Source organism: Pseudorca crassidens, chromosome 15, assembly GCF_039906515.1.
Source record: "Pseudorca crassidens isolate mPseCra1 chromosome 15, mPseCra1.hap1, whole genome shotgun sequence".
Taxonomy (NCBI): Eukaryota; Metazoa; Chordata; class Mammalia; order Artiodactyla; family Delphinidae; genus Pseudorca; species Pseudorca crassidens.
The window spans coordinates 28,650,513-28,666,117 of NC_090310.1; the positions used below are offsets into that span (position 1 = coordinate 28,650,513).

At 50.2% G+C, this 15,605-nt stretch overlaps 1 protein-coding gene across 4 annotated transcripts in view; it reads right to left on the bottom strand.

The window, feature by feature from the left end:
- Positions 1-15,605, bottom strand: part of SNX29 (sorting nexin 29) — a 552,359-nt gene that overhangs the window by 6,293 nt on the left and 530,461 nt on the right. The window lies entirely within an intron of this gene.

Below are 15,605 nucleotides of genomic sequence, written 5' to 3' on the forward strand. Positions count from 1 at the left end.
AAAGAGCCAAAAATACGGAACAACTTGTGCGTCCAATGCAAGCATCACTGATACTGGATATACTGGTGAAAAAACACCTATAACCGCGAGACAGCAGCAGCCAGTAGCACAGGGGCACGGGAGTGCGTTTATGAGCCCGTGAGGACGTGTGATTCCAACACAGGTTAAAGCACAGTAGGGAGGCTGTAACCCCGCCGTGTACAGAACACACCTGCAGGGTACGTTTGTTTACTCCATGAATCCTGGCGCACCCATGTGGGCCGAGCACTGCGCAAGGTACCGCGGATAAATGGTGAACAAAACGGGTTCTCCCAGGACCCGTGGAGCTCATAGTCCGAAGGAGGGTTAAAAACATCACACGTTCAAAGACTTAGGTTACAAATGCCACCAGAGCCTCCCTGAGCAGGGAGCCTGGGGCATGGCAGGAAGTGCCCGAGAGTGGGCGTAGGGGGCCAGCCTGGGTGAAGCTTGGGGCCAGGAGGCTCTGGGCACCTGGAACACGGGGGGAGGCAGGGAGGGAGCAGCTGGAGGGTGAAGGGCATCTGCTGGAGGGCTCTCGGTGGCGGGGGCTCCACGATCTGGCTGTACTTGTAAGTCCCGATGCCAAGGCCGCTGCTCCAGGCACGTGCAGAAGCCTGGGTTGGGGCTGTGAGTGCAGAGGTGGTGGACTCTGTCTTACTTCCCACGGCTGCTGTAACACATTACCACACACTCGGTGGTTTAAAACAACATGCTGTGCTGTCTTACACTTCTGGAGGCCAGAAGTCCCAAATGGTCTTATGAGGCTACATTCAAGGTGTACCTCCTGGAAGCTCTAAGGGAGAATCCTTCCTGGCCCTTCCCAGCCCCTGCAGGCCACCTGCTTGCCTCGGCTCGTGGCCCCTGCCTCCATCTTCAAAGCCAACAGGGCAGTATCTTCAACTCTCTTTCCCTCTGACCCTCCTGCCTCCTTCTTATAAAGACCTTTGTGATCACACTGGACCCACCTGGATATCTCCCCTCTGCCCCAATCCTTAAATCTACTGAGTCCCCTTTGCCATGTAAGGGGACACATTTATAGGTTCCAGGGGTTAGGGTGCAGAATTTGGGGGGGGGTGTCATTTTGTCTACCACAGACTGAAATTTGAATAGAAAGTAGAATCAACACGACTTGGTAATGGAATAATAACTGCCTCTAAATGGTGAGATCACAGCTGACAGAAAATATAAAAGAGAAATAAGAGAAAACGCTGATTATATCTCACTGATACAAAATGCTTTTGAAAAACAAAGATTAAAGGTTGTTCGCACATCCCGACTGTCTCTGTGGCATCAGGCTCTGTGCCAAGGGCTTTCCGGGCGCAAGTCCTAGAGGACTCTGCAAGGGAAGACACAGCCCAGCTAGAGCTGAGCCCCGAGGCTCAGGGAGGACACAGCCACCAGCTAGTAAGTGGCAGATCCAGGATCACCACCAGCTGTCTCCAGGCCCAGTCCAGATAAGCAAAGGAATGGATCATATCCAAAGAGGAATGGTCCCCGCAGGGGTCCCTGAAATGGCCACTTCACGCCTTTTCAGGGACCCAGACACTGTGCTCAGTGAGATGTCCCTCATTTCCCATCTCAGTAAGGTAATAAAGTGAAAAATCCTTCTAATTACCGCCTTCTCCCATGGGAGCCAGGGTGTGCTTATCTTCTGTACATGGAGGAAAGAGAAGCATCTGACCTTGTCCTCTGGGTACATCCTTCAGAACGACACTGGCCATGGGCCCAAAGCCGCCACGGCCCTCTCTTCTTCCCAAACACATTACCAAAAGCCTCTCTATCCCCGAACACCGCTTAGAGGATGGGCAGACGATGCTGGAAGGAATCTTTGCCCCCCTGTGAGGGGCTGTTGATTACAAGTGTGCAGGTGGGCTCAGGTGTAAAGGTCACTGTAAACCGCTGGCCTCCCCTCACACTGTCCGGGGTCAGGGGTCCAGCCAGTTGCCCCTGTGCCCGTGGCTGCTGTCATCACTGGGCATGATGTGTGAGGCCAGGAGGACCTCTGCCCACAGTGACCAGAGCCCGTGGTCCCCAGAGCTGGCTCCTGGGAGGGCCCGGGAGAGGCGGGAGGCTGGCTGGCACGAGAGGACAGTTACGAGACAGCGGGGCCAGGATCCTGGCATTTTATTTCGTTTCACCAAAGGCACCTGTGTGGGTAGCAGCGCAGCGGGTGAGGGCGGGGCCTCTGAGCCAGGACACCCTCGGGTCCCCCGCCAACGGGCTCTGCTCGCTGCCCTTGAGCCTCGTGCCCTGGGCTGCCTGCCACACGGGGATGATGATCGCTCGGCCCTCACAGCGCTGTGGCAACGGCGGGAGAGTTCACCCCACGTGGAGCCACTAACCAGCTGCGTTTCCTTAGGCAAGTGTCTTGCTGGCTTTGAGCCAAGGCTTCTAGGGTAGAATAAGTATCCAAAAGAACAGAAATCAGGATCTGGAAGAAATCTCTCTGCACCCCCATGTTCACCGCAGCACTCTTCACAACAGGGGAGATGTGCAAATAACCTAATCTCTGTGAATGGATAAAAAATGTGGTCCATCCATACAATGGAATATTCAAGCCTTTAAAAAAAAGGAAATTCTGACATATGTGAAAACATGGATGAATGCTGAGGACACTACGCTAGGTGAAATAAGCCAGTTACAAGGACAGCTACTGTATGATTCCACTTACATGAGGCATCTGAAAGAGTCAAACTTGGAGAACCAAAGCCTGGAATGGTGGTTAGTAGAGGCAGGGGGAGGGGCAAGCAGGGAGTTACTAACTGACAGGCATAATGTTGCAGTTGAGTAAGATGAATAAGTTCTAAACTCAAAATGGATTAAGGACCTAAATGTAAGACTGGATACTATAAAACTCCTAGAGGAAAACATAGGCAGAACAGTCTTTGACATAAATCACAGCAATATCTTTTGGGATCCATCTCCTAGAATAATCAAAATAAAAACAAACAACTGGGACCTAATTAAACTTCAAAGCTTTCGCACAGCAAAGGAAACCATAAACAAAATGAAAAGACAACCCACAGAATGGGAGAAAATATCTACAAATGAAGCAACCAACAAAGGATTAATCTCCAAAATTTACAAACAGCTAGCTCATGCAACTCTGTCAAAAAACAAAAACCCAATCAAAAAATGGGCAGAAGACCTAAACAGACATTTCTCCAAAGAAGATATACAGATGGCCAAAAAGCACATGAAAAGAGGCTCAGCAATGCTAATGATTAGAGAAATGCAATTCAAAACTACAATGAGGTATCACCTCGCACTGGTCAGAACGGCCATCACCAAAAAGCCTACAAACGATAAATGCTGGAGACCCTCCTACACTGTTGGTGGGAATGTAAACTGGTACAACCACAATGGAGGACAGTATGGATGTTCCTTAAAAAACTAAAAACAGAACTACCATATGATCCAGCAATCCCACTCCTGGGCATATATCCAGAGAAACCCATAATTCAAAAAGACACATGCACCCCAATGTTCACTGCAGCACTATTTACAATAGCCAGGACATGGAAGCAAACTAAATGTCCATCGACAGAGGAATGTTTAAAGAAGATGTGGTATATATACACAATAGAATATTAGCCATAAAAAAGAACGAAATAATGCCATTTGCAGCAACATGGATGGACCTAGAGATTATCATACTAAGTGAAGTAAGACAGAGAAAGACAAATATCATATGATATCACTTATATGTGGAATCTAGAAGCAATGATACAAATGAACTTATTTACAACAGAAACAGACTCACAGACTTGGAAAACAAACTGGTTACCAAAGGGGAAATGTTGGGGGGAGGGATAAATTAGGAGGTTGGGATTAGCAGATACACACTACTACTGGATTGGCCAAAAGGTTCCTTCGGTTTTTTTTCCGTAAGATGGCTCTAGTAGCACTTAGTTGTCTTTAACTTCATTCAAAACAATTTTGTTAGATTGTGTGTGACAGCTGTCATATCAGCGTGCACTTAAAAATGAACACTTATCAAAATTGGTGAATTTTTGTGTAGCCATTTTAATACTGAAGGTGGAAGAAAACATTTTCAGCATATTATGCTTTATTATCTCAAGAAAGGTTAAAACGCAACTGAAATGCAAAAATAGATCTGTGCAGTGTACGGAGAAGGTGCTGTGACTGATGAAACGTGTCAAAAGTGGGTTGCGAAGTTTTGTGCTGGAGATTTCTCACTGGACGATGCTCCACGGTTGGGGAGACCAGTTGAAGTTGATAGTGATCAAATCAAGACATTAATTGAGAACAATCAACGTTATACCACGCAAGAGCTGGCCAACATACTCAACATACCCAAATCAAGCGTTGAAAATCATCTGCATCAGCTTGGTTATGTTAATCGCTTTGATGTTTGGTTTCCACGTAAGTTCAGTGAAAAAAAACCTTCTTGACATATTTCCACAAGCAATTCTCTACTGAAACGTAAAGACGTTCCATTTTTAAAACAAATTGTGACAGGCGATGAAAAGTGGATACTGTACAATAACGTGGAACGGAAGAGATCGTGGGGCAAGTGAAATGAACCACCACCAACCACACCAAAGGCCGATCTTCATCCAAAGAAGGTGATGCTATGTATATGGTAGGATTAGAAGGGAGTCCTCTATTGTGACCTCCCTCCAGAAAACCAAACGATTAATTCCAACAAGTACTGCTCCCAATTAAACCAACTGAAAGCAGCACTCGACGAAAGGCATCTGGAATTAGTCAACACAAAACGCATAATCTTCCATCAGGATAACGCAAGACCGCATGTTTCTTTGATGACCAGGCAAAAAACTGTTACAGCTTGGCTGGGAAGTTCTGATTCATCTGCCGTATTCACCAGACATTGCACCGTCGAATTTCCATTTATTTCCACCTTTCCAAAATTCTCTTAATGGAAAAAAATTCAATTTCCTGGAAGACTGTAAAAGGCACCTGGCACAGTTCTTTGCTCAAAAAGATAAAAAGTTTTGGGAAGATGGAATTATGAAGTTGCCTGAAAAACGGCAGATAGTAGTAGAACAAAAGGGTGAGTACGTTGCTCAATAAAGTTCTTGGTGAAAATGAAAAATGTCTTATTTTTACTAAAAAACCCAAGGTACTTTTTGGCCAACCCAATATATATAAAATAATCAACGAGGACCTACTGTATAGCACAGGGAACTATCCTCGATATTTTGTAATAAGGGAAAAGAATCTGAAAAAGAATGGCTATATGTATAACTGAATCACTTTGCTGTACACCTGAAACTAACACAACATTGTAAATCAACTGTACTCCAATATAAAATTTAAATTTAAAAAAGAGGAATAAGCTCTAGAGACCTGCTGTACAACACTGTACCTACAGTCAACAGTCCTGTATTGTACACTTAAAATTTGTGAAGGCGGAAGGTCTCAGGTTAAATCCTCTTGCCACAAAAACAACAACAAAAAATAAGTCTAGTATCGGCAATTTCACATGGTTTGACAGTAGTATCTGAAGGCATGGGATTGTTGGTAAGTATAAACTGGGAGGTGACAGGGGTCTGGGGTGGATGGAGAAAAGGATGGCGGCCTGCTCTGAATGGGAAAGAGAGCTGGGATTCTCCCCGGTCCCTTCCCTCTAGGAGAGAGCCAGGGCCAAGGCCACATGCACCCCAGGACTGAGGTCCATCAGCAGAGCCCAGGTCTGTGCACATGCAGCTCCAGGGAAGCAGGAAGGTCTCACAGTTGCAAGGAGAGCCTTAAATAAGGACCACTGATTTTTCTTACACCAAAGCTCACTGCAGCTGCCACCGTGCATGCCATCACATTTCTGTGTCCTCAGGCTGAAATTCTCATTGCTCACAGCCTTTGTTGGCCTCGTGCACTAGTGAGATTTAAAGGAGAATAGTGCCGTTTCTTACCCAGCCCCATCGATAGGAATCAGGCCACGGAGAAGCCTTCTTTCCTCTGGCCTGTGTTTTTATAATAAAGCAGGCTGGTGGCTCTGGATCTGGGCAGGAGCAGAACCACTGAGCAAGGTGAAATTACGTTCCTGATCCACCCGATTCTGTTTTAATGCAGGAGGTATGTCTACCCCAGTTTTGCAGACAAGAAAAGGGAAGTGTGGAGAGCAAGAAAGGCCCCACTTCCACCATAAAAATAGACTTCCAGAGGCCGTGTGGAGTAATAGAAGCTCCATATTCAAAGTCAGAAAACCTGTGTGCCTTCAGTTAGACACCTTAGGACCTTTGAGGAAGATCTGTAACCTCCCTAAGACTCCGTTTTCTGATCTGTGAAATGGGCATAATATTGGTCCTTTCTACTGCTCATGTATCATTCAACACATATTTATTGAGTCTGTTACAAATAGGAATAGAGCTGGCTCTTTCAAGGCCCCTAGATCACTGAAATAACAGAGGCACAGGCAGAGTCTGGCCACCAAAATCTTAAGAACGTTGATGGCCGAGGCATCAATATATCAAGGGAAGTGGATAGAGGCTTTTACAAAGATTTTAAAAACTACAGAAATATACCTCAAGACCTCCCGTTCCTTTCCGCAGCATAACTCAAGTCTTCCATCTGTCTGACCTGGGGGCAGGAGGCTGGAAGGCAGAGGAAGGAACCTTCTCTGAAGAGACCATACTAGGCTTTCTGGAACAGGTGCCCTAAAAGTCTATAGAGATGGAAGAGAGATGGGTATTTGGCAGGGATGTTCGGAGCCCCCTCCATTACTCAGACACATTCAGCAACACTCTCTCCCCACTGCTGGCTACCATCAAGGTACCAGGGGAGTCCGTGTCTGTGGAGGTGGCCCCTGCCAGGAGCCTCAGGGGGGACAGTTCCTTTTAATAAGCCTCTGGGGCACACTGCCATGGCGTGTCCGTCCCCAGCACACCGGTGAAATTGATCCGCCGGTCTCCACCACTCCTCAGTGAAAATGACCGTGAGGAGAGATGTGCTGTTCATTTCACTTGTAAAGTGGCTTTCAAGGGCCGGTCAATAGTCCATTTGCTGGGAGCTGCCTTCTGCAGCTGGGAGGGTGGCTTTGCAGGGGCCACGCCTGCTGCTGGGCTGGACCCTGGAACACAGCTGGGACTGAGCGGCCTTCTACAGAAGATGTGGCTGCCATTCTCCTGTACCCGGGTCCCTGACAAAGCCTGTGTTTGCAGGAGTTGGGAGAACTGCCTCCGGGATGTGCACACCCTGCACCTTGTGCCCTCCGGTCTGTGGGATGGGAGGGGAGGCCTTGCCCTTCCCCCCGCCCATCAGTCAAGGTGCGCCAGGCTAGTCAGCCTTTGACTTGGCTCGTAGGCACATCTTCAGGCTCAGGACCACACCATGGGGACCCACCTCTACCCACGCACTCCGTCACTCTGCTGACATCCACGATGATTTCTCTCTGTGAGCTGTACCCTGTGGATTTGAGGAAGGAGGCCTCTGTAGCATTTCCTTTCTGTTTCCTGTCCCTCAGTTTGACCTGGGTCTAAAGATTGTCACCATCTGGATGTGACCCAGAAATGGCCGTGGCAGTACCAAGGGTTCCCTGAAGGCAGGACTTGGTCTGGTTCTTCTTTGGGTCCTCACAGTTCCTGACCCCAATAAAGCACTTGGTGATTTAACCCTTTTGGATAGATTAAAGGGGACCACTGCTTGTCAGGTCCTAGGCTAAAAATTACACCAATTCTCATGTAATCTGCATGCCAGCCTTGTGAAGGAGGAGTGGTTTCACAGCTGGGGACATCAGAGCGCAGAAGCCACTTGTCCGGGGTCCCCTGAGCAAGTGAGGAGCAGAGGCTGGTCTTGAACATGCAGTCTGTCCCCAGAGCCCACAACTAGATGACACAAGAGACCACGCAGTCAGGCTGGGGCCGCTGGTACTCGTACTCGCTGGTACTGAGAGGCTGTGCCTTCAGCACAGACCGTCTGACCTTTGGAAACAATTGGAACTACAGAGGGCGCATCTGTCCCCAGGTGACCACAAACCCCGTTTCAGCAAATCCCGTATTATATATGCTCAAGATCTTTCGCACGTGCTTTCAGTAGTGCTCTGATGTAACTGCTGCTCTCTGCTGACGGATTTTTAATATTTTAGCTTTAAATTTTTCTACTCCAAGCTCTGGCCTGGTAGTTGAATACGCACAAGTTAAATGATGGTAAACAGGGAAGCAGAGGATGTAGAGAACCCTCTCATCATTAACAGACGTTAAAGAGTAGTGACACAGGCTCATGGCAGGGGAGGAAATGGAACCAATACATGCAGGTGTGAAGAAGGGAACAGAACTAGCCTGTAATCCTGCCCTCCGCGGACGACCACTGTTAGTGCAGGAGTGTAGCTTTTTCAGGTCATTTTCTATGTGCATTTCTTATGGTGGATCTTTCAATATGAACATGGTTACTTCCTAAATAAACCTGCTTTGAAATCTGATGTTCTTTTAAATCAAGGCATTCTGTTCATGGAATGCCACAGATGTTGGTGATGTGGCCTGGAAAACAGTGGTGACAGTGACGACGTGTAATTATAACAGGTCCGTTCACTGCGGGCTGCATCTGAAGGTACCGCTTCTAAAGATCTCCTGACGGGGCCGGGAGCCATAGGACAGAGATGAGCCCCAGAGACAGGGAGCCTTGTGGGCTGGTGTAGCCCCTCTGGGAGAAAGATCCTGAGGACAGACCCGAGACGGGGCAGTGGCAGCGCAGCAGGGGTGGGATGATGATCCAAAGGCGTTGCAGAGAGAGCATCCCGAGGGCTCCATGACCGATCAGAGGGGGGAAGCGAGAGCAGGTTTCATTTGTGCTTGGAACCTGGATTACAGGGAGTGGCCGAGCTTGTGGGGGAAGGTACAGAAAGTGACAGGTGGATGGGGGCATGTGTATCTCTGGGATAAATTATGCTGTTTAAAAAAGTAAAGATACGTTTTACCTTTTTGCCAGGAAGATCGCACAAGTCCATACAAACACTGCACTGCCTGCCTGTGAGCCCAGACACATCAGCTTTCATTACTTCATGGCTACAAACCATGAAAGATGAGATTCTGATCGTTACGAATGGCCGTGATGCTAACGGGGCTGCACCGGGTGCCTGGCTGGGAGCCTCTCCAGTTACAGCTCCTTGTTCCCCGGAGTGGGGCTTCCGGGGCTCCTGAGCTGACTCGGCCGACATTTCAGGAGGTCTGTACATCATGTCCTGGGTTGGGGACCAGTACCTGAAAGGCTCTTCCGCAAAGGGGCTGGGTCGTTCTCCTGCTCGCTCCCCCTAGTACCTCCTCTGCCGGACCCTCCTCAACACCCCCTCTCTGAATCCTGCCACTGACGCCTTCTCAGTCCCCTTCGCACAGGTCAGACCCTCCTCAACGCCCCCTCTCTGAATCCTGCCACTGACGCCTTCTCAGTCCCCTTCGCACAGGTCAGACCCTCCTCAACGCCCCCTCTCTGAATCCTGCCACTGACCCCGTCTCAGTCCCCTTCGCACAGGTCAGCCCTCATCACATCTCCATGCTAGTCACTGCCCGCCCCCTCGCGGTGCCCTCCCCGGTCATAAAGCCTGGCCAAGCCCTGCCCTGGTTAAGCCGAGCAGCAGACCAGAGAGGAAAAGCCCAAGACGGGGCTGGCTGGCCGGCTGCATTTTCGGTTCACGGCTGACCCTGCAGGCCCCAACGATCCTGCCCCAGTTCCCCACCTGGCCCCTCCCTCTCTCGCTGAAGTGACTATTTTGTTCCTTCCCTCTTCTCAGACCATCTCCATCCTGGACGCTCTGCCTGGCAGGTCACCCAGAAAGCAGCCGGGGGGCTCCTCTCCTCCCTGTGACACAGGATCACCTATCCCTGCTCCTACTTGAGGCCAAGCCCTCCACGGGGCCCAGGGGCAGTTCCCTCAGGACTTTCTCAAGGACTTGGCCCTGCCCTGTCCTGCCCCCTCCTGCACCGTCCCTTCAAATGTCACCACGTCCTGGTATCCCTCAGCTTAAAGCCCTCCTTGGCCTCGAGCCCCTCTGGCTACCTCCACGTTGTCAAAGCCAGTGGTCACCCTGACCCCCCAGCAGCATCTCCATCCTCTTCTGATGCTCCTCCGGACTCTGCTGCTTGGCCACTAAACTGTGGAGGGTCCCAAGGCCTCGATTCTCTCCTCGTCTGTCTACAGTGCCTAGGTGGGATCTCGTCCAGACCCACAGCATCACATACGTCTGAATGCCAAGGATTCCCGTATTTACGCTTCAGCCCCGACTGCCCTCAAGCTCCAGAGTCAATGGACCCCTTGGCCTTTCTGGCGTTTCCACTTGGATGTTTGACAGGCATTCCTACCTTGAATGTGGCCAAAATGGGCATTCTGATTTCCCCGTCCAACTTCTGTTCCTTCTCTGGTCTTCACTTTTGTAAATGGTGCAATTCCCTACCCCACTGCTCAAACCAGGACCGAACACATCACCCTGGTTTCTCCCTTTCCCTTACATTCCACACCTAATCCATCCATGTACCCTTTGGGTTCTACCTGTAGACACGTGCTCGATACTCCACTTCTCTCCACTCCACTGTGACCGTCCTAGGTCTGGCCACCATCACCTCTTGCCTGGACTCTCGTGACACATTCCCATGTGTTCTCCCTGCTTCCACTTGATTCCTCTGCAACTTGTCAAAGTTATCCCATTATTTCCCCACCTCCATGGCTTCCCTCTGCATTCAGTCAAATCCTTACCCGGGCTACACCTCACCCTCACCTCCTCCAGCTGTACTAAGACCGCCTGGATTGCTCGGAAGTCCTCCCTCAAGTCTCACTCAAGTCACCGCCAGTCATGCGTCACTGTTTTAGTTTCTTTACAGTACCTGTCACTCTCTGAAGTGTCATCTTTACCAACCTAACCCCAGTGCCTAGAATTGTGCCTGGTCCACTTAACCTTTTGGGTGAGGTCAAAGTGGGCTGCAAACGCCAAGCTCATCCCCACCAGACCTTGTCCTCACCCAACTCAGAGGAGGAGGCCTCAGAATCAGGAAGCCCCAGGTTGATACCTGACTCTATAAAGTACCAGCATGTGACTGTGAGAAAGCCGTTGAATGCCTCTGTGATTCAATTCGAAAAAACAGGAGTAATAGTCCATATTCACTTCTCTCATGGAAAGTGGAGGTAGTATTACTTTTATGACATTGGTAATAAGAACAATAACTGCGTCCAAAGCATCACCCAGGCTCGTCCCATCAGGCAAAAGCCACAGTGGTTATGACAGTAGGGGTGCAAAGAGAACATTAAAGTGGCATAAAATTCCATCTGCAGAAATACGTTAAGGAAAAGACTGCGAAATGCGACTCCCTTACATGACAGACAGACTGGGAGGGGTGGCGAATGAAATGTCCAGCGTGTGTGCAGGGCTCCTACAAACGCACGAGAAAGAGGCTACGGCCCAACAGCACACAGGGAAGGGATACAGTGAGCACGTGACAGAAGAAACAGAAACAGATTTTAGGTTTTTCAGTAATTCTGCTATTTGTTCAAGCCACACTGTGTGCCACGTAGCAGACAGAGCCCCTGCTCTTGGGGAGGTGGCCTCGTGACCCCAGGCACCGTCTTCTCCCGCCTGAATCCCCCTACCTGCCCTCCCGTGTCCAGCCTGCTGCTACCGTCCTCCAGCGCTGAGCAACCCAGCTAACAAAACAAGCCCGACTGTGGCCTCTTTTGCTCCAGAATCTCCAGGCTTTCACCTACCGCCGAGCAAAATGGTTACAGTGCTCTCCCAGGCCATGCCCGACTGGGCGTCCCCTTCCTCACTCCATTCCCTGCCTTGGGCTCCGCAGCGGGGGCTGGGCGAACGCCTGTCCCGGGGCCTTTGCAGTTACTGTCTCTTCACCCCAAAGCCGGCAGGGATCTCCTGCCGGGTTCTCGCCCTCCTCCTCCAGGTCTTCCCTCTTCTGGGACGCGCTCGGTGCTGCCTTCCTTGCCACCGCCCACCTCCCACCTCTCCCCCGCTACTCTGCACTGTCACTTGGCGTGTTATGTTGATGTGGGTCTGGTTCGTGGCTGTAACCCAGCATGTAGAGACAATGACACAGTAGTGCTCAAGGACGATTTGTGGAATGAATGAGTCCTAGAGAAGGACCCAACACACCCAGAGAGAGTCCCGCTCATTAGTCCTCAGGAGAATGCGAACCGGCCAAAGGGGAGAGAGCCGTGACCGAGCCTTGCTGGGGACGCTGGGAAGCGGGTGGCCATGCAGTCGCAAACGTACAAACAGGTGAAAGCTTTTAGGAAAGCTGAGGGAGCTGTGTGTGCATGCGTGTGCGTGTTTACACACACAAATATACATGTGCAAACCCTCTGACTAAGGAACACTACTTCTAGGCGTCTCTCCTACGGACACACTTGTGTGTGCAAGGGTGTTCAAGACAGCGTGGTTTCTAACGAGGAAGCGTGGAAATAACCTGCCTGCCCGGAGGCAGGAGACGCAGTAAATGCACGACGGCGCATGGGTAAACAGCAACGCTGCCATCACAGAGGACGCAACACACCAACGCGCACGGACAAGACAACATCTTCAAGGTATAATACGTGAAAACAGGTTTCAGAACAAGACAGTGTAGGATAGGATCCTATTTCTATTTTTAAAAAACCTCAAAATGCATGTGCACATAAACATGCGTCTAAATGCAGAGACCAGAAGGATGGGGGTGAAAGGCCATACTTGTGTTTTTCCTGTATATTCACTTTGTTTAAACTTTTTCAACTAGAATACATTACTCATTTAATAAAAACACAATAGGGGACTTCGCTGGTGGTGCAGTGGTTAAGAATCCTCCTGCCAATGAGGGGGCACGGGTTCAAACCCTGATCTGGGAAGATCCCACATGCCATGAAGCACCTAAGCCCGTGTGCCACGACTAGTGAGCCTGCGCTCTGGAGCCCGCGAGCCACAACTACTGAAGCCTGCACGCCGCAACAAAGAATAGCCCCTGCTCGCTGCAGCTAGAGAAAGCCTGCACGCAGCAATGAAGACACAACGTAGCCAAAAAAACCCAATAAGTTAGGGGCTTCCCTGGTGGCGCAGTGGTTGAGAGTCCGCCTGCCGATGCAGGGGACACAGGTTCGTGCCCCGGTCTGGGAAGATCCCACATGCTGTGCAGCGGCTGGGCCCGTGAGCCATGGCCGCTGAGCCTGCACATCCGGAGCCTGTGCTCCGCAACAGGAGAGGCCACAACAGTGAGAGGCCCACGTAGCGAAATAAAAACAAAAAATAAAAAAACAATAAGTTAGTAAATAAATAACACAATAAAACCCAAAACATTGCATGGAAGAGCATCTGAGCTGCTGCCTGGAGATCCCCAGCTTCACTGGGTTCCATTTTTCTGTACGGAGATGGCGAGCATGGGCAGTTGCGCCAGGCTGAAGCCATTCAGAGCCTGAGTGGGCCTGGGGTGGCCTCAACCAGCAGGAGTGTCTCTGTGCCTAAGCTGTTTTCAGTTCAATATACCACCGTCCCCAGCAAGCTCTGGGAAGACTGTGTCTTCTCTGCTTCCCTTGTTGCTGAGTTTCCAGCCGTGTTGTGTTTCCATCCGTGTTTGCCCCACTCTCTCGATTTTGCCTTTCTGCACAGCCTGGGTACCTCCAGGCAACGGTGATCTCGAAGAGTCTCCCTCCATTTTCCTGAGTCCCCATCCTCTAGCATTGCCCCTAGAAAGAAGTGCAGCTGGGCACTGACTAAGGATTCAAAGAACCCCAGAGCCAGATGCCCGCGACTGCCCCAGCTTGCACCCCAAGGCACAACCCACACAATGGGGCAGTTCTGATGAGAGTCGGCTAATGGCATCAGAATGATCACCTCTAACTAGGCTTTTTTTTTTTTTTTTTTTTGGCTGCGCTGGGTCTTCGTTGCTGCGTGCGGGCTTTCTCTAGCTGCGGTGAGAGGGGGCTACTCTTCATTGTGGTGCACGGGCTTCTCATTGCGGTGGCTTCTCTTGCTGTGGAGCACAGGCTCTAGGCGTATGGGCTTAGTTGCCCCTCGGCATGCAGGATCTTCCCGGACCAGGGCTCGAACCCGTGTCCCCTGCGTTGGCAGATGGATTCTTTACCACTGCGCCACCAGGGAAGTCCCTTAGATAACTTAAGACAGAAGGCTGATCACAGCACACTCCCCTGACGATAGCCCTTCAGAGGCTGCCTGCTGCGCTCTGAATAGACCCCACACTCCTTACAGCCTGGTGCCAAGGCCACACTCCCCCCACCAGGGCTGCACAGCACCGGACAGGGCCTCTGTATTATCCGGAAGTGCGCCAGGCCGTCCGCTGTGCAGGCCAGGGCTGAGAGCCGCAAATGCAAAGACCAGCTAAAAAGAGAATAATCCCCTTTATCTCTGAAGTCAAAGATGGGTTTCTGGTGGGTTGGCAAACTGGTAGAACATTTGATAGTGTCAGAACTCTCTGGAGAAACAATTTGAACGATCCTTGGAAGAGGGCAGGTCTGAGCACGGTGCATGGACCTTTGCTGGTGGGAGCGGCTCATGGACGGTACCGAGGGCTTTCCAATATTTTCCCAGCAGCTGTGGGCCCTGGTTTCATCACTCCACACCAATTCAGGCCTCGTCACTAGAAGATGAAGATGCTCTGCTCCTCGTAGCAGGATGCACCCGCTGAGGAGCACAGACCAGTTTGCATGAGATGGAGAAACGCTTTCTACTTCTGTGGGTCAACTGGAGATTTATTTCTATTTCAGTATAACTGACAATTCTGAGTTTCTCTTGCCGGCTTCTTCCCAAAAGGAGTCTGTTATGAAAATACCATTCAAATAAAAAAAAGTCCCGTTAAAAAAACCAAAAAAACCAAAAAGCGTAGTAGCTCCATCTTCCCAAAAAAGTTAAAGAAAATAAGGCAAAAGATATTCCTTCCTGCATCTTCCTTACCTCAACGCTTTGGCCTCAATGTACTCTGGAACAAAATTATTTCTTTTTTTTTGAATAAGGAACATATAAAGCGGTGTAAAATGAAAAAGCATGCAGAGGAAATGTATAAAAACTGAGTCTCCCCACCCCCATCCTCCAGGCAACCATGGTGATTTTTTTTTTTTTTTTTTTTTTGCGGTACGCGGGCCTCTCACTGTTGTGGCCTCTCCCACTGTGGAGCACAGGCTCGGGACACGCAGGCCCAGCGGCCATGGCTCACAGGCCCAGCCGCTCCACGGCATGTGGGATCTTCGCAGACCGGGGCACGAACCCGTGTCCCCCGCATCGGCAGGCGGACTCTCAACCACTGCGCCACCGGGGAAGCCCCATGGTGACTTTTTAATGCATCTTTCTAGAGCTACCCATCACATACAGAGCATGTACACAGGTGTGCATGTATACACACACACACACACACACACACACACACACTACGTATACACACATTTCTCGTTTGCTGTTTCTAACAATGGAAATGCATGCACTGTGCTCCATCTTGCTGTTTCCTCTTAAAGATGTATCCTGGAGATCTTCCATATCACTACCTATACATCAGCCCCAACGTTCTAGCTCAGGGGTGGGCCAACTTCTTCTCTAAAGGGTCTGAGAGTAAACATCTCAGGCTTCGCGGGCCCTCTGGTCTCTGTTGTACCTACCCAGCTCTGCCCTTGTAGCACAAAAGCACCACAGACAG